General features: G+C 35.2%; 1 pseudogene; it reads right to left on the reverse strand.

Annotated features, from left to right (window-relative positions):
• Positions 1-8: 8 nt before the first annotated feature.
• LOC121420135 lies at positions 9-21,492 on the reverse strand (annotated as a pseudogene).
• Between the last annotated feature and the right edge of the window lie 1,412 nt (positions 21,493-22,904).

The following is a 22,904-nucleotide window of genomic DNA, read 5'->3' on the forward strand; positions in this document are numbered from 1 at the left end:
AAATTTAAATGACGACAGGAAGACGAAAAAAGTTGTTCATTGAGCCTATGGATGATCTTCTAATTGTGTTCCAATGAGAAAGATAATGTATAATGCAACTATATGCTAACCTGTGAGTATTCCAGTGGTTTGAGTAAACTTTGAGATAGAAGATAAAGTCGATGAATGAACAGTTGGTGTCGTTGGTATTTCTAGAGCAATATTAGGAACAATGTATGGTAACATTCCTGGTGTTAGAATATGCTAACAGGGGCCGCGGAAGCGGGGGAAGGGGGGAGGGGCTTCACGACCCCTTTTTTTCCAAAACCGTGTACAAAAACGTAAAAATTACCACAGGATTGTGATATTTTGCATGGTCAGCCCCCCCCCCTTGAAACCGTTCCGCAGCCCCTGGCTTATGAAAACGTGGTAGCTATGTTAGTTATAAAAACGATTTTGAAACTTAAAATAAGTTTTGTGCAGATTTAATATTATTTTTCCACACATCCAAGAGCTAAATTTATTTTGGAAATAAATTCAAAGGACAAATATCGCAAACAAATGAGATTTGGGAAATAATTGTTTGTGATCATAGAGTACATAAAAAAGGTCTGCGATGAAACCATGTATTCCATATGTTAACCCGTTCTTAAACGGTATGAACTGAAATTAAAAATCTAAATAAAATATACCTTTGAGAGAGTTAGTAAACTATATGTGACACAAACTAAAACTATGATGAAATGATAATCTCATATTTGTTTCATGTTTTAGGATCAGTGGTTCAAATTCATTTCTCATTGGCCCTGTTGCACAAAAGCTTTTATTATGGTAACTTTGCCACCCAATAGTAACTACCATGGTAACAATGCTCATCAGCCAATCAAAACAAGAGTTCCACGAAAGTTACCATTGGATGGCAAAGTTACCATAATAGTAATTTTTATGCAACGGGGCCCGGATGGGGGTAATGTTATTTATAAAGGGACAAGGAAGTTTACTAATTCATTGATTTTTTTTTTTTGGGGGGGGGGGGGTTCGGGAGGTGTTAGGGGGTGATAGTAAAACTAGAATTTAAGCAGAATTACTAGATCAAAACTTAAATCACACAACAAATCATTCTATCAATTTATCAATAAATTCAATAGTTTACCAATCAATCAACCAGTCAGTCAATCAGTCAGTCAATCAATCAATCAATCAATCAACCAACCAGTCAGTCAGTCAATCAATCAATCAATCAATCAATCAATCAACCAATCAACCAATCAATCAATCAATCAATCAATCAATCAATCCATACATCCATACATCAATCAATCAATCAATCCATCTATCCATCCATCCATCAATCAATCAATCAATCAATCAAAATATTTAGTGACTTACCTTCATCGCACATTGGACCAGTATAGTCCGATGAACATGTACAACTGAACGATGATCCACTTTCCAAACACGATCCACCATTCATACATGGATTGCTATCACATGGGTTGAACTCTGTCATGACGAAATGATACAGACTGTGACTGTATGACTTGTTAAATACTTTGCATCATTAATGATATTATCATTATTATCTTCGATTGAGTAACAATCGAAGAATAGAAACCGGTAACAAATGAACAAATTCAAGAGACACTCTGACGAACTTCACATCCCACTTTACAGAACTTTACTGGCCAAAAATACATTCCTATTCAACGGTCCTAAATTCTGGAACTCACTCGCTAATAATGTTAAAGACAGTGTCTCCTTGAATTCATTCAAACGTAAACTCAAACGTATCCTGCTTAATTCCTATAATTCTTCTCAACGGAACTAACACTTCATTATCTTGATTATAATCCTTACATTTTTCACTTTTATTTTATCTTTTTTCATCTATATTGTCCAGTCATATCCTTTGTTATTTCACCAGATCAAGCTGGTTCATGGTCAGCCCTTTCCCATTCTTAGTTTTACTCCTTTTTAAAAACTAGTTGTCTTGTACTGTCCTGTCTCTTGTTTTGTCTTGTCTTCTACGTCTTGTCATCATCTCTCTCTGTTTTTTTTCCTGTCTTGCGCAACATATCCTTTGCAACGAAGACCTCTTTGTGTGAATAGCTTTGCATTTGTTCAGTTTTTATGTTTCCGTTAATATGATTTCTTTTTCTCTTTTTCTTTCCTGTAATACATGCATGTACGCATATAGTAAATCGACTATAATTTCTTCTTTTCCAAGGGGATCCACAATTTTACAAGCTTTGCTTTTTAGTGGATCCCCCTCATTTCCATATCCATTTATGCTCTATATTATACTGGTTTTTTTTTTTACGAAGTAAGAATGCCCTTCTGTAAAATTGTATTTGATTTGTATTGTTTTATATTACTTTGTATTATGTTTTGAATGGAAATGAAATAAAAAAAAGAATTGAATTGAAAAAAAAGATATGTCATTGATATAAGCCCTATTTACCTAAAAAAGGAAAGAAAAAAAATGAACGTGAATAGAGCAAGAAATTGGTATCAGTTATTAGCCAATTTTTCCTTACAGCTAAAATAAATGACTGGTGATGTTATAGATCAATCATTTGATTATGATCCAAGTCACCATTTTATCACATTATATATATATATATATATATATTGATCTATAACATATATATATATAAATATATATAATAATATAGGGTATTTATATTGCGCACATATCCACCTTGTTAGGTGCTCAAGGCGCTCCTATATTACCCGGCTAAGCTAGGCGTTCATAGCGCACACAGCTTTTTGAGGAATTACTTCCTACCGGTACCCTTTTACCTCACCTGGGTTGAGTGCAGCACACTGTGGATCAGTTTCTTGCTGAAGGAAATTACGCCATGGCTGGGATTCGAACCCACGACCTTCTGTTTCAAAGTCCGAAGACTAATCCACTGGGCCACAACGCTCCACATTATATATATATATATATATATATATATATATATATATATATATATATGAGGAATGTGAAACAAATTCAGGAGTAATGCAGTTTTTGCAATGCCAACAATTAAGTTCTTTTATTCACTCTCAAATTTTCGGCAGACCTAGCTCTACCTTCTTCAGGGAAGATTAATCTTGATATTGCCAATACGTGGAAAACCAAGATGCTCCTATATATATATATATATATATATATATACATGTATATATATATACATATATATACACATATATATATATATATAATTATCCATGTTTAAAGGATCTTACCCTCATCACATGTTGTTCCAATGTATCCTGTAGGGCACGTACAAATGAATGACGATCCGTTCATATTACATGTTCCTCCATTTAAACAGGGGTTGCTGTAACACGGACTAAGAGCTGGTATGGAAATAAAACAAATAATTAGCCTACTTGCACGGAGGCTAATGGTTCACTATGTAAGTAGTAATGAAAAGAACTAGTCGATTAGGAAAATGAAGACAAAACAGTGAAAATGGATGAGAAATAGAGTATTTAGTGAAAATCGATAGGCGAGAAAGTGCTGAATAGGTGAAAGAGAGTAGTATTTCGCCTCATTAAACTTCGCGGTAGCTGCATTGTTATAACAATTTCTTTCCTTGGCTTAAGTCTAATGTTTGATTGATAACATCTCATTTTCACAGGTCTACCTTTTTCCATTTGTGTGACTTTGCATTCAGAACACAATTGAGGAGAGGGGCTATAGCCCTTCTGTGATTAATTATTAAAAATGTGCTTAGTAAAAATAAATGAAACTAGCTTGTGTGAAGATATTGTTCATTTTGACCGAGTAGAATTTGTGCAGTGCCATTGTAAACGTTTGATCAGTTTCTTTTTGAACCAAATTTATTTGTTTCATGAAATGCTTCCAACATAATAGTACACTGCAAAAGCTCCGGTGTTGATTTAACACCAGCCCGGAATCTATATATGTCCACACCAGAGAAGTGTTAAACAACACCAGTTTCGTTTTGGTCTAACACCAGAAACGTGTTTATACAACACCAATTAGTATTAAAACAGAATCGGTTTGATTCCAAACTGGTGTTGTTTCAATACTTCTCTGGTGTGGACATAATAGATTCCGGGCTGGAGTTAAATCAACACCGGAGTTTTTGCAGTGTACGGACTTACCTGAACACGTAAAGTTTGGAATACTCCAATTGCCTGTATGTTGACAGAAGCTGATTGGTTCGCTGTCAGGAATATAACCGTCATCACAGGTGTATACGGTTGTGTCTCGGTAATATGCTGGTTCTACCATGCTTTTTGATGCTCGAGTAACATTTGGCGGCATTCCTTCACATTTAACAGCTTTTTTGTTAGAAAAATGTAAATTTAGAAATTCATCAGAGACGTGCATCGTCAGAAGATTGGCTATTTTTTTTAATTACATTAAGACTGCCAGGTCATATCGGTCAACATTTTGTTTTTCATTTTCAAATACTCTATTTTCTAATCTTGGAGACCTTCACAACTTTTTTATTCTTATCAAATTTATTTTAAGAACAGTTACTGCTCGAAGAAAATCGTGTTTTCAAGCATATGATATGATTTACTTGCACGAATTGAGTATGTACTATAAGTTATTCAAGGGATTCTCTGCTTTGATAATACTTTCTCCGTTCCTGCTCTGAAAGCTTACTTCTCAGGTCTGAAGACATCAAATATTAGAAAATGAGCTTGCCCTATTTATTAAGCGGTCGATCGAGGAAAATGCTTAATTACTTTCTGCGCCCCCCCCCCCCGTGTTGGCAAAAGCTGGATCCGCCCCAGGGAGTAACGGAAATGATCACGAACTAGAAAGGTAAACTCTTTATAAATCGGAGCCCCCTGATAGAAAATCCTGGTTACGTGCCTGGTGTTACTAATTAGTTTAATATCATAGTTTGCATAGCAATATCCCACACCGGTTTATTTCCAATTCGTCCAATGCCAACTCGTCTACTTTCATTTGGTCTACCATCAGTTCGTCAAATCACCACATGGTCTACCTTCATTTAGTCTAATGCCATTCCGTCTGATAACCAGTTGGGCCTATAGCCATTTCGCTCTCATACCATTTGGTCTAATTATTCGAAAGTGTTCATTGTGCAAAATGAATGAAAACAAAATTGGTATTAGACCAACTGTTTTTAGAAGAAATGGTAATAGACGAACTGGTGATTAGACGTTGTGATGATTGGAAGAAATGGTTGTTAGACGAAATTTTGATGGACGGAATGACATTAGACGAAATGAAGGTATAGACCATTGGCAGTGTTGGCAGTTGACGAAGTGGCAATTTACCCCCACACCGTTCCTCTGTAAAAAAAGTCCCGTTGTTGGTGATTCAAAGTTACGCCATCAATAACGATAGGATAGTACGGTACCCTTTGAGAATGAAATAATAAAACATAATCATGATCATGCACTTGCGGAAAGATATTTCAATAGTGAATCCTTTTTTCCTGAGTAAACATGTACTGCAATCCTTCAATACTTTTTGTTTGTTTGCCTGAATTGAAAATACTTTATATACCTTGACAAAATGGTATTTGGTGATCCCATGATCCACTCGTCATGCATGTTAGGATCTCTTTCCCTGATAATATAAAGCCTTCGTTACAGCTGAAATGAAGAGTCGCTCCGTCCAGGTAAGTCGTCCTATCATCTGGTAAACGATTCCCGTGCAAAGGTTGACCTGGGTCTCCGCAGGCAGGAAGGCCTGCAAACAATTATTTAATCCAATTAATGCATAAAGGTATATCGTGTGACCAAAACATGACGCCATGGCCTCTGACACGTTTTAAAGATATCCTTGGAAACTATTTTAATTTTTCCAAAAGAATACATGCATATGCGAACCCACTAGTACCTGGACCTCCATCATTCATCCTGAGGAAGATCATTGATGATCAAAAGCTAGACTAATAAAGGAGGACGCGAAACTTCGACCACCTCATAGTCATTTATTTTACTTATATAATAGCATTTTAACAATGATGTATACATGTAGCTAATAAATGAATAATAATAATAATGAAATAATAATAATAACGTCAAATTTTACGCTGGGTAGCCACTTTAGTTTCTTAACTGTTCTCGTAGTGGGCCCTGCTTATTTTGATGTTAATATTACCCCGGCTATAGCAGCTACCTTAATCGGGCGCTCGAATATTCGAGGAAGTTCTTCCAACTGGATAACCATTCACTGGGTTTAGGACAGCACAATATGGGTACATTTCTTGCTGAAGAAAAACACGCCATGGCTGGTAATCAAACCCACGTCCCTCAGATTGAAAGACTAGGGTCTTATCCACTAGACCACGACACCCCAAGGTTTGGATCGTAGCTAAGATAAATACTTTGATACATAATAAAAAAAATTGTTACATTACTTGCCTATTTGACACAATGTCTCTTTGTCTCCACCACAAGATGAATCATCCCATTTGTAATTATTATTCTTTCTCATTTCTACGCAATGGCGATCATCGTCGTCTGGTCTGTTATTGCGCCATGCGGTATGTATGACTCGAGTTTCTGAATCAGACAAAGTAAGTGATTAAAAAAGAGAAAACGATTGAGGACATACCTTGTGCAAAATCATTCTTTTTTATATGATATAAACCTGTATGTAAGCCAATGTCTAAGATGATATCGCAATCGTGTCTTCTGTGAATGTGATATCACGCTAATATATCGGTTTGGGTCATATCCACCTGAAATCAATACTATTATCGATATCATAAAGTATTTCCAATAGTAATGTATATGATCATGTATGATAATATTGATAAATAATATTGATAAATATCTGGAAATTATTGTTATCATCGTTGCTATTGGTGTATTTCATTGATGATATTACTACTATCACAATGATAATCAGCGTTACTAACATTGCTAATTATTCATATCATTATCATCATTATTTTCATTGCTAAAATTACCATCGTTTTTTTATAGATTATTGCCATAGTTAATGTAGAAAGGAGTGTTTAAGTCAAGTCTGAGCTTTACCCTATGAAATTAGGACATGTCGCAATAAATCTCAACATACTGCAAATTAGAACCTTTGAACGCATCATATTAATTTGTATGCCACAAGATCCAGACCCGGATCAAAATGTTTTGTAGAAAGACAACGAGACATAAAACAAACACAACTTTGGTTGCAAACTGGGCTCTCTGAGTGCTGCTAATATTTACGATCTTCACTGAGAACGCAGATAAATCATAATCATATCTTACTTACTGTCAGACCAATACCAGGATCTTTCGCTGTCGTCTGTGTCATATCCACCTATCCACCACGACGTGTTTCCAATATTATTCCTCAGATCAAGGGCGCGTTCTACCAATAATGTATTTGTGCTAATATCGAGTATTTCAGCCAAGAACCCCCCGCTCCGACTGCATGTTTCCACTCCATCGTCCCAATTGTTTGATACATCCATGAACTGAAAACAGATACCATGTAATCTAGAACTGTGTCCGATTGGTTGAGCCCGGCATGTTGGCAAGACTGACCTAAATATAAACAATTATAAATCCTATTCTAAGCGATATATAACGAAAATTCCTTCCCATTATAATTGTCCCGTAGTTTTTCACGCATAAATAAACCATTCATTATTTGTTTCAACCTATCTAAACTAATCGGTTTAGCCGACCAGAAGGTAAATTCCTGGTCCATATGTAGAACACCGTTTCACCGATGGGGGGGGGGCATGGATGTGCCTACTGTTTATCCATTTCCTTCCCTTTATGGACCCAAGACTTCAGTTTGCTTATCGTACCTCAATTTTTTTATCATTGTATATATATGGATTTTTGTACTGTTCTGTTGGAAATGAGAAAAAAAATTGAGACTGAAACTATAAAGACCCTAGAATCCACCACCTTAAAATAACCATATGATGGATACTGCTACTACTACTGCTGCTACTCAGGGGCGGAAATCTCTCCCAAAAGGTGGGGGGGGGGGCCAAGGGGCAGGAATAATCACCAAAACCTAATGTCATTTCGCCGAAAATAAATTTGACAAGCAAACAAATTATCATCCCAAAAGTAAGGTCATTATCGTCTCAAAAAAACAAGTTTTATTTCGATTTTGAATGATGTATTTCTTACCATCATTAAAGACCAATAATGGTATGGGGGACATTTGATATTGTGCCCCCCTACTATTTTTTTTTTTGGGGGGGACACGTCCCCCATGGGATTTCCGCCCATGCTTCTTCTTCTACTACTACTACTACTACTACTACTATAATAGTAATAATAATAATAATGATGATAAATATCATTTATATTAATAAATAATATCATTTAATATAAATAATAATAATAATAATAACAATAATAATAGTAAGAACATCAAAATAGTAAAAATTGTCCAGTACTGTGCATTGAATTACCAATTAACAACACTGGATAGTTGAGTAGCTCCCTTGATTCTAGACAGCCGACATCCGTCTGTTTCGAGGTTTTTCAAACATTTGTTTTTATTTTTATCTTAATTTCTCTGTAATTGGTGAGTGGTGTTCCAACTGATAATAGCCACCTTTCGCAAACCTCAGGGACGGTAACATTAGGGTCCCCTAACATGATTAATCATACACTTGATTTTTAAGATTGACAATCATTGCTAAGCTTTGTGTTACAGGCCCTATAGATCTGCTTTTCGTGTGCAAAATTCTGTCACGCGACACCCGCACAATACATACATGTACATTACGACTGATGGTCATCATCGTATATGCCCCGTGAGCCTCTACTATGACAGCTGGATGGAGATATTCGAAATACAGGGCCTACAATAGATTATGACATGGATAAGAAAGTGTTTTTTCAAACAAATCGGGTAGATATTGAGTGGGGAAAAAGTTACTGAATTAATTCTTATATATATATCATTACAGTCCATCGAATCGATATTGCATTTAATGTGGATTATTGGTGGATCACTGGCAATTGATTCCATGGGTCAGATCACCTCTCCAGCCGAAACCATTTCGCATGCGTTGATATGAACACAGCATATGCAATGGGCCTAAACGTCTGAACACCAGCCTAATTTGATGGGTTTTTTTCTTTTGCATACTCCTACACTAACAATATGCCTGTAGCACACAATGTAATGGGCATTATATTTTACTTTCCCCAGAAATTGGGGGTTGGATGCGATTACAGGGGGGGGGGGGGACAGTACTGAATTCATTATGATAATGAGATGTTACTTTAAAAAAAATGATATTTTATCGTTGTTCATGACATTTTAAGAAAGAAATTATATTTCGTATATGTATCTCGGAATGTACCGAATGAATAATAATTTTTTCAGGCGAAAAGTTCCTATACCAATCTCCCGTGGGGGAAAGGGGAACACGTGATAAATCAATAACATGTAGGTACGTAGTGGGAGGGGGACGAATTAATGCCCCCCCTCGGAAAAAAGTGAAAACCTATAAATTTACCGTACTGACAGATTACGCCATTATTTTCACCAGATGACTTTGGATTCCATGAGAAAGACCCATCCTCAAACGACATTTCAATACAATCCCTCGCAGACGCAGCTGGAAATGGATCTTTCCAAAAGAAGCGTTTGATATATTCATCGCCTGAGGAAAAAATGTTCGAAAAAAATATTTATTAGCAATAATATGATTACTCACGTAGCATCTATCTAGATTTCCAGCATTTAAAATTCATTAATTACGACATAACAAAAGTTTTCTATTTTTGATGTAAAGTGATATACCAAGCGCCTCCGAAATATTTAGGGGGTGGCAAGGTAAGACAGGGGCCGCGGAACGGTTTTCAAATTGGGGGGGGGGGGCTGACCATGCAAAAAATCACAATAATTGGGTCATTTTTACGTTTTTGCACACTGTTCTGGAAAAAAATGCTTTTTTCATGTTGGGACTGATATACTATATACTAATAATCTAAACTGTTAAAAAAAAACGCGATTTTACAGAAAGAAAAAGAAGATTTTGCAGAAAGCAATAACAGAATCATTCTGTAAATTCATACAACAGGAATTTTTCTGCAATTTAACAGAACCGATCTGTTTAAAAAGGGGAAAAGGGTGTTTTATTTAAGGAAATTTGTAAGATTCCATACACCAAACAATTGCCTGTAACATTACGCAATCTGGTAAGATTACAGGTGCTTTCGAGACTCTGCTGCAGGAACCTCTTTTGTTTTAAGGAAAAATTTCTAATAATTTAGAAATAAGTACAATGCCTTCAAATTTAATTCTTTGGAAACATTGTTTTACCTATATGTTTCTACCCCCACATTGAAAAACACCGTCACTTTTAAAACAAAAGATGTCAAATGGCTCAACTCGCCCAACGCCCCCACCCATGGGTAAGTTCAGCCACCTTATAGGGTAAGTTGAACTACAAAATCAATGTAAAAAGCTATGGGACAAGAACTAACGTGAAAGTTTTATTATTATTATTCAAGTCTTTCCACTTGCTAATTCTCTATGAATACTAACATCCACTAAAAGTTAAACAACTGTCTAGCGAAATTGGCCCCTTCTGCCTGCATATCAATGAATTGTCTTTTAAGGATTTTTTTTTTACATTACCACTACTTGCCTCAAGTTGTCTGGCTCAACCTACCCCAGTCCGCACTTCATGGGATATTTTCACATCCACACATCTTACGTACCCATCATTTAAAACACTCAGTGACAAGAATAAGGATCCATACCTGGACTAAAATTATTGTCATCTAATGTCCTTATATTTAAAGATGCAGGTATGTTAAATGCACTTATCTAATTCACACTTTCTTACTTTTTTTGGCTAAAATTTGTATTTTTTCTCTGAGCATGAACCTACTAGTCAGAGTCTCTGTTTCAATGTTGAAAACGGTTACACTTCGTAATTCCGAAGGTTCGTAAATCCAAAGGTTCTTTATTCCGAAGCTTCGTAATTCCGAAACACGCAAATTGCCTATACCTCGATGTTCGTTAATTCGAAAACGTAAAAGGGTAGGTTAATCCGAACATTTGTGGTGTTATTCCGAAGGTTCGATAATCCGAAATAAGGTTCGATGTTTCGAAGGTTCGTTAATCCGAAAACGAAATAAGGTTAGTTAATCATTTAGTTTTCGGACTAACGAACCTTCGGAATTGATTGTGATTGTGGGAGAGCAGAAATACTCTCATTTATTTCTTTCAATATTATATACAAGTAAAAACATACAAATATCATACATTATTTTGAACATAAATATACAAATATAATCATTGAGATTAAGAAAAAATAATGAAAGAAAAAGGTATCCCAAAAAGCCTCAAAGGCTTGAAAAAAGGGAAACCAAGAATAAAACATAACAATGATTATAGATAATAGCTAACAAATAGAACACCGGAATGTGTCGCCCCAACAGTATAGCTTGATTACGAACCTGATTTCTTTTTCGGATTAACGAACCTTCGGAATTACGAACCTCACTTCGTTTTCGGACTAACGAACCTTCGGAATTACGAACCTCATTTAGTTTTCGGACTAACGAACCTTCGGAAATACGAAGTGTAACCGTCCGACTTATTCATAACTGGTCTTGGGTGGTGGCTCAACTTACCCTTTGGCTCAATTTACCCCGCCTTCCCATTATGTCGCTAAGATATTGTATTATGGGCAATTTATTTTCAGTATTTATGCGAAAATATGAAATAATTCATGATCATGTATTGCATGCTGCATGGTCTGAAAATATTGCATTATCGCACATAATGATCCATATTTATTCATGTAAACCGATCACTATTTGGAAATAGGTGCAATACGAAGACCGTCCTTCATTTTACATTGTGTTTTATTGGTATCAGCAGCAATCGAATTAGGCCCCTTTTTAAAAAGTCAATGAGGTAATAGCAGTCACAAATCAGTTCGTCTAAAGTCGTTTGCGAAATGCGTAATATCAGAGCGCCTTGAGCACCTAGCAATGTGAATTGAATTGAATTGAATTTATTACAGAACGTCACCGGCAATTGCCAACATTTTGTTCAAAACAAGAAAATATATACATAAACAGATAAACAAAGACAAAATAGTATTTTTTGTCAAACAAAAACAAAATCAAAACAAAATATAACAAAGCAACTTATATATAAAAATATACACCATAAACATAGGCATTATTCGGGTACTCATTTTAACAATGAGTAAAAAAGAAAAAAAAAGCTGATGTCCAAGAGAGGACAAGGAAAACACAAGGAAAGTGGGAGAGGAGAGGGAAATAAAGAGGAAAGAAGTTCGAAAATAGAGAGGACGGGAGAGAGGAAGAGTGAGAAGAATGGCATCATCACATGTAAACTTATTGTGTAAGAATATTGCGAGTGTATAAATTCAAAGTGTTTGCCGGTTGATATTTTTAGTACTCAGAATTCCCCCCTAATATTAATTATGTTTTGGACAAAAGAACAAAATAATTTAATTAATGCATCAGTTTCCAATTTCATGATGTAAATAAATTTTTCCTGGTACTCCATTTCAGAAAACCTAATATTAAGGGTACTTATCTTTTCAAAAAAATCTTTGCGCAAATCATTATATTTATTACATTTCATTATAATGTGAAACTCATCCCCCACCAAATTCAAATTACAATCCTCACAAAATCTCAGGTTAGATGGTATCTTCTCCGGTCTTTTGTACCTCCCTGTTTCTATTGGTAGATTATGAGCGCTCAGTCGGAGCTTGGTTATATTTTTTCTCAAATTGACATTGTGTATTGAACATAAATAATTTTCTTGCCTTATATTGAGTTTGAATTGCCTAAAAGTTCTTAGTTTATTCCCTTCCCTACTGTCCCTGTCGTTAAATAAATCGTAATGTAAACTGTTCATCAAATCTCCGTTCCAAGGATGTTTTGCATATTGTAATAAATTCTTTTTGGGAAATTGGTATATTTTCTGGATCGAGTATGGGGGTGTCATTTTTCCGACAAATATCTAATATGTTAAAAATATCCTGAATTGTCTTAAGCCAGCAGTTGTTTCCGTTATTCAATAGACTTACATTTTCTACAAAAGCTTTGTAAACCAAACTATCTTCGTCCATATTACGTATTCGAATCCAATATTTAAGTATATTTATTGCAATTTGGATGACTTTTGGATATCTACCAATTTCAGCTGTCGCTGCTAAGTTACTGCATTTGCGGTTTACCCCAAGAATATATTTACAAAATTGAATGTGCACCTTTTCAGATTCATGTTTAAAATATAGCCCTGTTTTCCCATCAATTAATTGTAGATTTTTTTCCATGTCTATAACATTTGTACCCCATATTTCAGATCCATAAAGTAATATCGGCTGTATCGTTGCATCGAAAAGATGCAACAAGGTCTATACGTGCGCTATACAAATCCTATATTATTTGCCAATATCATTTTTATGTCATTATATTTATTGAAACACACCGAACTGCATATCAAGTGAAAAATATGAAAATAAGAAATAAGTCATGAACACTGAAGCATTGCGAGCTTCAAAGAGCACAACAGGTCTGAATACTTGCATTAGGCATATTGCATATTATAATGATTCATGCAGAAAATTGTAACTTGGTGCAAAACGAATGCTTTATACTTACCTCTTTCAGATAATATATAATTCATTATATTTCATAAAAGCAGTTAGGATTTTTTTGTTTGGTCCCATCTTGGTTCATCTTCTTATATTCATTGTTGTATGTAGTATACAAATCATTCCTTTGAGACACTGTATGAGCTTAGACATGCATATCTCTGAAGACATTTTGTCTAGAACATCGAACGTATCAATGGGGATAATCCTAACAATTAATTTAAGCAGAGGATGGAAAGGATGGAATAATAACCTGATAGCTCCCTACGCTCGGAGATAATACAGACTCTAACGATTTATGAGATGATTTACTTACTATGTCTCCACTTCCAATCTAGTCCTTCCTTTGCACCGATCCAAGTGTTTTCACCAATGCTCTGCCCAACGAATCCGACGAGGAAAGACTGTGTCTCAGCATCTTTCACAGTGGCAAGAAAGTTCCTGTTAATATGACAGAGGTCAAATGATGATTCCCATTCTCTTTCGTTGTCATATTCACGTCGGCGGTAGCAAACCAGATCAGAATAACGTCTGATGTAACTTTTCGTCTGGCAGTTTACTTTAAAAAAACAAAAATTAAAAAGAATTCTTCATAAACGGGGTTATATCAAACTTCAGACATGACAGAGTGTTCCCAGATATGTTGCATATGAACACCTGTGCATAAAATCATGGTAATCTTTTTTTCATATGGTATAATGCACAGGTTTCCCATTGTTATGTACGCTACTGTGATATGAGTGAAGTGGGAATTCTGTAATGACATCATCTAAGAACCATCTCTCCCTGTTTGAAATATATTTACATCTGTAATCTTTTCAATTACAATATTCTTTAAACCAAATTGTGATAAACTTTACACATGTGATGTTATTGTTTAAATTCTTGAAATGAAAAAAAAATCGTAAAAACACAACCTCCCGGGAGGATAACCTCCACGCGATATCCCTAAAGATTTCGCTGCAAAAACTCAGGTGTCGATTTAACACCAGCCCGGAATCTCTATGTCCATCCAAGAGAAGTGTTGAACAACACCAGTTTCGTTTTTGGTCTAACACCAGATAGGTGTTTATACAACACCAATTAGTATTAAAACAGCATCGGTTTGATTCCAAACTGGTGTTGTTTCAATACTTCTCTGGTGTGGAAATAATATAGATTCCGGGCTGGTGTTTAATCAACACCGTAGATTACAACATTACCTATCATGCCAATGGAGGAACCTCAAACTTTTTTTAATGTTTATCTACAATAAATTCAAATTTTTATTATTTTTTTTAAATACAATTACATGTAATTCAAAATGACCATCACTTGTCTAAGCTAGGTGACCAATACTTTTGCTCCTCTTCGGTAGCCACTATACATGTATACATGTTTGACTGTATAGGTCTTCTCCCAGAGAATGCCCCTCCCAAGCGGCAAGTCTTCCAAGAGAAAATTGCAAGCAAGTCATCAGGGAAAATTTCTTCCTACAGCAGTTGTCTTAGAATACGTACTTTTGCATACTGGAGGCTGTTTCTCCCATGTACCGTCCACAAGACATCTATTTCCGGTACCATCCATCAGCGTATAATCATTGCTGCTACAAGCATATGTTATTGTCTGGTTAACCACCGGAGGACTTGTTAATGGAGTCTCGAGCACAGAATAGGCAGCGATGGATGGCGAAGGGCATTCAATAACTGATAAACGATATGAGAATAAAGAAAATTAATATTTAATCTTTAATATTTAATGACGATACTTTAAAAAAAATGGTCAAACGAAATTCAAGGAGTATTTTTAGAACGAAGTCACGATTGTTTCACACAGATCGTGACACACAGATTCCCACTTTTTGAAGAATAATATACTGGTCTTTTTTTTTAATAACTAGTGATGAAGATCTACCTGTTACCAGGTGTACAAAGTGAATTTATTTGAAATTAGATAAGTGGGATTATGTATCGTTTTATTGAACAAAAACATTAATATTAAGCACATAGTCAAACATAGGCCACATCAAAGTCGTATTGTAATTTGACACTTGACTAAGTATTATACGATAATAGTTTCAATACGCGAAAAACCATCGAGTTTAACCACTTTGAAATCAACATTTTGACAATTTTCCGCAACATGAAACGTAGAAATAATAAAGGCTATCGCAGATAATAATGAAGCCAAGATTGTTCGAATGCGGCCAATCGATTAATTTCAAATCATATTCCAGAAACATCGCAAAATGTAAAATTATTTTCGCTTGCCTGTAAGAGCGAGCAATGTGTCTCCTCAATGAAGCATAATACACTCTGTACTTGCGACATCAAACATGACTTATAATAATAATAAAGATACTTCCTGACCTGTGCAACTGGGATCATGACCAAGCCAGGTCCCATTCTCGAGGCACACCCAAAGAACAGTGTTAGTGTTACCCTGCATGACGTATCCAGCACTGCACTCCCATCTGATATAGGACCCTGTGTCCAGTGTTTGGTTAGCCCATGGTGTGACGGTGTTAGGTATAGCATCCGGCTTGGCACATCTCGCTGAAATTATACCTGCAGTATATAACATTTTATTTCATGAAATTTTGTCAGTAATGAAGGGATGGTGTAAATACCATGCAATCACTTTAATCTATCCTATACACAGTGAATTTGTAATAAACAATGCTGTTAACTCTATGACCCTATGTAGTACCATATAAACGCAGTTGTTTAAACAGATTAAACAAGTGCATGTATAATTTTTTAAATTTAAAGTTTAATGTGCAATACTTAATTCTCAATAAATTGGTATGGTTGTTTAAGGTGTTAAACGACTACTTAAAGACTCATTAAGTGAAAAGTGATGTATAGAATTTTTTTTTTAAATAAGCGTTTTTACTGTGTGAGCAAAGAAAATAGACCTTCATCCATCTGTCTGATCCGTTGACGCGACATTACGCTTCTTCTGCTCCGGTATTGATGTCTCATAGGGCACATGGTTACAGTTAGGATTGTATTACAGTTTTTTATTTAAAATAATCTAAAGATTATGTGTCCAACCAACATTAGGCATTTCGTTTGAGCATTTTTTATTTATCCAGTGTGATGAAAATTTTGCCCATTCTAAAGTAATTGCTGCTTATTTATTCAACCTTACTGGACAATATACTTTCCGCATTGAGTAAAACACTGCCCCAAATTTGTTGGACACATAGTTGCCCTCGTGCTGGTTAGAATATTACCCAATATATTTTTTACAGTGTTCTTCACACCCATGCCTTCCTTATATAGACCTACCCTTGTGATAATTTAACTCAAACGGCCATACTTCCTTTTATTTCTCTAACCATATTTGCTCAATTATTACAGCAATTTACAATATAAACAAGTTAGGAAAAGAAAACTCGATCGATAAACTCATCTCGTAGCCCATTTATCAAATCCAGTTACATGTTCATCCAAACCTACTCTTTGGAAAAATTGATTAAATAATTCTTTATTTACCAAATCCCATATCAATCACAAAAGTGCAGTTACATTTCATAATGTAAACATAAGATATTTAGTAATAGATAGATGAAGGTCAACTTATTGACCTTGACATAAGAGTATTATATTCAGGCCAGTGCCTTACCACACACACGTCATTCTTTTCGATCAGTGTTATTGTTATTTCAAGTATCATTACTGTATTCGATATTGATACTATACTACAGTGCGTATCAAAAACACGGGACAGATTTGAAAAGTCTATAAAATTTTTGTTTCAAATTATGATCTCTTTATTTTGGTGTCAAAAGATGCTCTGGGGTCTTATCCTTCAAATATTATTAAAAAATTTAGTTTCGTTCACGCTTGAGCGAACAAGGGGATCCACAATTTTACAAGCTTTGCTTTTTAGTGGATCCCCCTCATTTCCATTTCCATTTATGCTCTATATAATTATATATTATGTTTTTTACGAAGTAAGAATGCCCTTCTGTAAAATTGTATTTGATTTGTATTGTTTTATATTACTTTGTATTATGTTTTGAATGGAAATGAAATAAAAGAATTGAAAAAAAAGAATTGAACACGGAATGTTTTTGTCTGGGGTTAAAAAGAAGGCTTGCGCCAAAATGGCATCAAATGATAAACATGATGATCGGACTGTATGAGAGAGTGTTTTTTTTTCAAATCCTTTCATTGTGTGCTACAAAGGTTATGGTGCTTGAACAGTGGCATACTGATGGGTTGGGGCTCGAGGTGCTCCCCCCAAAAAAAAAAAATCATGACCAAGAAAAAAAAGTGCAAAGAAAAATAACAGAAAACATGGAAAGTGAAATATGATATCATTTTCTGAATATTATGTCAAAATCACAAAATTATATATTGTAATGAAAAAATGGAAATTTTTGCTTGCTCGTCTCACAACTTTTTAATACATTTTATTCGATCTGCCATATCTTGCTCCTTTTAAATTGACTCAATGAACCATTGCCATTGAAAGACATTGATCCTTTCCTGTTTGCCCTATCAAGCACATAATTAAACTTGTTGAAGGATTCAATAACCCCTTGAAAATAGGATTCATGTATTTTATAGGTACCATAACATGATTTGTTTCACATAATAAAAGAATATAAGAAATTGCAAATTCTCCCAATCAAAAATGCAAATCTTTCTACTTGGGTTGACAAAAAGTCTTATTTTCTTACTTATGAAGAAAAATTCAAAGGTAAAAGAAGTTTAAATGATAAACAAAATAATTCAGGTAAATAAATAAATTTGTAAATGAAATTTGACAGCATGATTCGAAAATTATGGCAAAGACAATAAAAAAGATTAAGAGAAAGTGTTCCTATTAGCCAAAAGCCTAATCGTCAAATTTCTAATTTCTGCCATTTTGGCGCAAGCCTCTTTTTGAACCCCCGACAAAAACGTCCCGTGTTCGCTCAAGCATGAACAAAATTTATTTTTTTAAATGGCATTTCAAAGATAAGATCTCAGAGCATATATTAACATCAAAATATAGATATAATATTTTGAAACAATTTTTTGATTGACTTTTCAAAACTGTCCCGTTTTTAATACGCACTGTATGATATGGAGGGGAGAGAGAGAGAGAGGGGGGGGGGGGGGGGGGGAGAGGGAGAGGGGGGGGGGACTACAATGACAAATGACATTCTGAGATTTCTTTTTCTTTTTTTAAAGAACTATCATATGTCACATTTATTGTCTTTTTGAGATCACCTTCCCCATACATCATTTGGTAAAACAATAGAAATAAATGTGTAATTTTCTCAACAAAAATAAAATAAATTCTTGTACGTTCAGTGTATCAACTGACAAATCATTTCACATCCGATCCTGAAAGAAACAAATTTTGAAGTCACCATGAACCATCACAAAATTGAATTTATTGCATTTTTATATGAACATAAAATATGGGGCACTTGCTTGTATATGAAGTACAAAAAATCAAAGCCTTCAAATTCTTATAACATTTTAAATCTTTGATGGATTTTCCTCAAACCTTCACAAAATTTTTATTTATTTTTTTCTAGTATTTCGGCAACAAACCAGTATGAACCTTTAACATGTTTAAATCAGTTCAAACAATTTTCGTTAGTTACACACTCTTGATTCCCGGAACTAGTGAAGAAAAAAAAACAGGCAAGTGCAGAAAAAAAATAATAAAGATGGAAGAAACGGAGAAAGAAGAGCATAAAAAGATATTATCAGTGTCGTGTAACTGAATAATATCCCTATCATTCAATAAAAAAAATGTTACCTTTTTGTATTCTACTCCCCCTCCCCCATTAAAACCCTGTCGCTTCCCAGTAGGGGCTTACTAAGGCTTATATTTACCCAGTGTTAAAATGCTCTACATCTAAATGAGTCAAGTCCAATATTTATGCTGATCAGAATTACGCAAAGAGCAGATCGACATTGTTTATTTAAAAAAACCAACAACAACATGCATTTGGTTTAGATAGATTCAGCATGTTTGCTCTTTAGCAATATGCAGTTTTCAAATTCCACATTTCGTTCATTCTATTATCATTGTACGCAGTTTAATTGATAACAGGTACTTTGGACCCATTAACTGTATTACTTTTCTGCCTCAATGCCAAAACGCAATGATGAGTATGCCGCATTTCAAATGTCCGATACTGCTCTTCCATCACCCCAATCACACATCATGACTGGCTTATACAATTGTGCTCAAAAGCTAGTGAACCCCAACCACAACACTACAATGTGAGGCGAGCCCAGAGAAACAAACTGTATTCAATGTAATATTTTATCACCTGACTTCACAGTTAGATATCTAACACACGGGAGAACTTCATTAAAACTTTTAATATGTTCACTAACTTTTGAGCATTGTACGCTAAGCCTACTGCTGTCATTGCTATCATTGTCATTCCATGTGATGTGGGACACGTTACGTTTTTTTTTAAGTCGAAAAATCAATATTAAGTCCCGAATGCGCCCTTTTGATTGGTTGAAAATCAAATTGTGTTTGATTTTTAGAGTTGGATTTGCTTGCAACTCTTTCAGTCAAACCTGCCCCATATTGTCCAGCTACTAACCCCTTGGTTTGTCACATGACTACCACATTTAAATTGAAGCCCACTTCGACAGAAGGTTGATTTGAATAAAAAAAGGACAAAAAAATACTTTGCTGAAAATATCATCACAATCGGAAGTTAAATAATATAGGAAGTTATGATACTGGTCCTTTTAAATTTTGGTTTAATTTCATAATACAGTTTCAAGTACAGTTACATCCTGGTCGGTATCCGAAATTGCAGACCGATGACGTCACCAACTCACTAATTTCTGTTGTATTATACATGAGATATGAAATATTTACATTTTGTCATCATTGGTATTATGTGAAACAAAGTTTTGTTCCTCCATGAAAATGTCGAATTGCCAATCTTTTTAACATGCTGTGATTCATTCAATCAAGATGGTAAATCAGTTATCATTAAAGTATCATATATTTCAAACTTACAATAAAACAAACAAAAAAAGTGTTAATGTTTGTTTGATTTCTGTTTTTTATTCAGAATATTTCATTATTGATTCAGATCAACATTTTCTGGGATGGACTTTACTTTTAAACACGCCACCCCCACCAGACCTCGTACATTACCAAAGACAGCACGGCTATGGACCTCACTTCCTACCAAAACATCTCCTTTAGCTCCCAACATGGACAGATTTTAACTTCAGTCACATTTGCTCGTCATTTGCGGCCGCAAGACTAATCGGAAACAGTCGTTAATTGATTAACGACTGTTGATTCTGTTAATTTGTATTCAAAATGTTAAAACGGCTGTTTCAGTCGACTCGCCGTACGGCCGCCATAGAGCAAATGTGACTGAGTCATTAAGAATGATTTAACTCATATTTCATTACTTTGTGTCTTACCAAGACTTTCCTTTTCTATGATGTAAAAAAAAGGTTAATAAGCTATTCCAGTAATGGTTTATTTTGGGCTAAATTCCGGCCATTTCACCTGATTTTGACTGGAACATTATCAGACCAAAAAGATATTTAAAAAATGAAATGATGTACAAAACAGAAGAGGCAAATACTTACCATGCTTGCAAGTATAATGAGACAATATGATGATAACGGATATTACTTTATTAGAATATTTCATTTCGGTGAAATTAAACGTCAATAAAATCCGACAAGAAGCTAAATTCATGAAGACGCATGCAACTCCAATCACTTCAACATATAACCATGATAACGAGACAAGGCATGGACTTTATCATGTAATAATTATTGAGCTGGCCCACTGAACGAGGATATCAAGTGCTTATTCCTGTTTAGATCCTAATATTATGATAAAAATGAAAATAATTGTCACGTACAAAATCTGTTCGTTCCGCGAGAGCTGCTCACTATGCGCGCTGGTAAAAGTCTACCCGAAGAAGATTTCATATTGTTGTCAGCAGACCGTGGAGGCCTATTATCACCGCAAGAAACGATAAACTTTAGATTTATGAACTATTGGCATTGTTGACCCCTTCCAAGGATTGGCAGAGTTCCAGTCTTATCGCCCCATTCGGTGGAATAGGGGAATCCCCTTTGACCAGTTGACCACTTTATTTTCCGGGCGCACACTGGTACAACACACACTTAAATAGTGTTAGAAGTGAAGTTCCGTTTTGGGAAGTTTTGTGGCAGAAAAAACGCCCCCGTGTCTTTTCGGGATATCACTGCCCAACTTCTCTCTAGGAGAAGGAAAATCGTTAAGAATAATAATAAAAATAGTAATTACAAGAAAAATGGAAATGGCCGAGTCACATGCATGACCTGTCGCTTTGTGTCTGTAAGCCTTAATGCAAAAATAGTGTAAATAATTGTACTATTCTTGGGAGAATTAATTCACATCTGAAACATGGGATTGAACAATATCAAATGTCCCCCCTACTATTTTGGGTCTTTGGTGATGCTAAGAAATATATCCCTGAAAATGGGAATAAAACGCGCGTTTTGGGACGAGATGACTTTTTTTTTTTTTTTTTTTGCTTGTCAAATATATTTTCGTCGAAATGACCTTTAATTTTAGGTAATACCCTTTTTGGGCTCGTCACATTTTCCAGACCCTTGTCCCCCTACCTTTTGGGAGAGATTTCCGCCCCTGATTCGACCTAATAAAACTATTTATCTTACCATAGGATGACAACATATTTGTTACCACGGGATTTGGTCATTACAATTCCACACACAATTCATCAATAAAAAATAACGAAACACTCATTACAATTTGGTGTAATTAGAGTTGGTAGTAGTACCATGCTTTATTATGGCTCAAACTGTGGGATATTTTACCGAAATTTTAGACGATTAGGCCTGCATGTTGCGTCGATGAGTGTACTATATAGTCCGAGGGGTAAAAGAAACCCGAAAAATCAAATGCTCCCCCATACCGAGGGCAAGTACAGTAGATAACCTTTGCGCACCACTTCATGGCAGTACAGAGGCGGCGGGGGTCATGGTATTGTATTTTCATTCGGGGCGGGGGGGGGGGGCTAGACGACCAACCTTTTCTCAATCGAATTTTCAAGGGTAATACATGCATGTTATTGTACGGCTTATAACACACCTTTTATTCTTTCTTCTTTTTTTCTCCTCCGTTTTTTCCCCACTTTCCCCCTCTTTCAATTGGCCTACTTGAAACGGGAAAAAAGTACACGTGCATATTAAATCCTAGCGCTTCGTCCTTTCTTTCTATTGTTTACTGTTTTGTATTCATGTATATATACAGGCGTATCCCGTCATAAGCTTTTGCCTTTGGGGCCTTACTCATTCTTCTATATATAAACTTATCATAACATGTATATAT

Source organism: Lytechinus variegatus, chromosome 8 (assembly GCF_018143015.1).
Source record: "Lytechinus variegatus isolate NC3 chromosome 8, Lvar_3.0, whole genome shotgun sequence".
NCBI lineage: Eukaryota > Metazoa > Echinodermata > Echinoidea > Temnopleuroida > Toxopneustidae > Lytechinus > Lytechinus variegatus.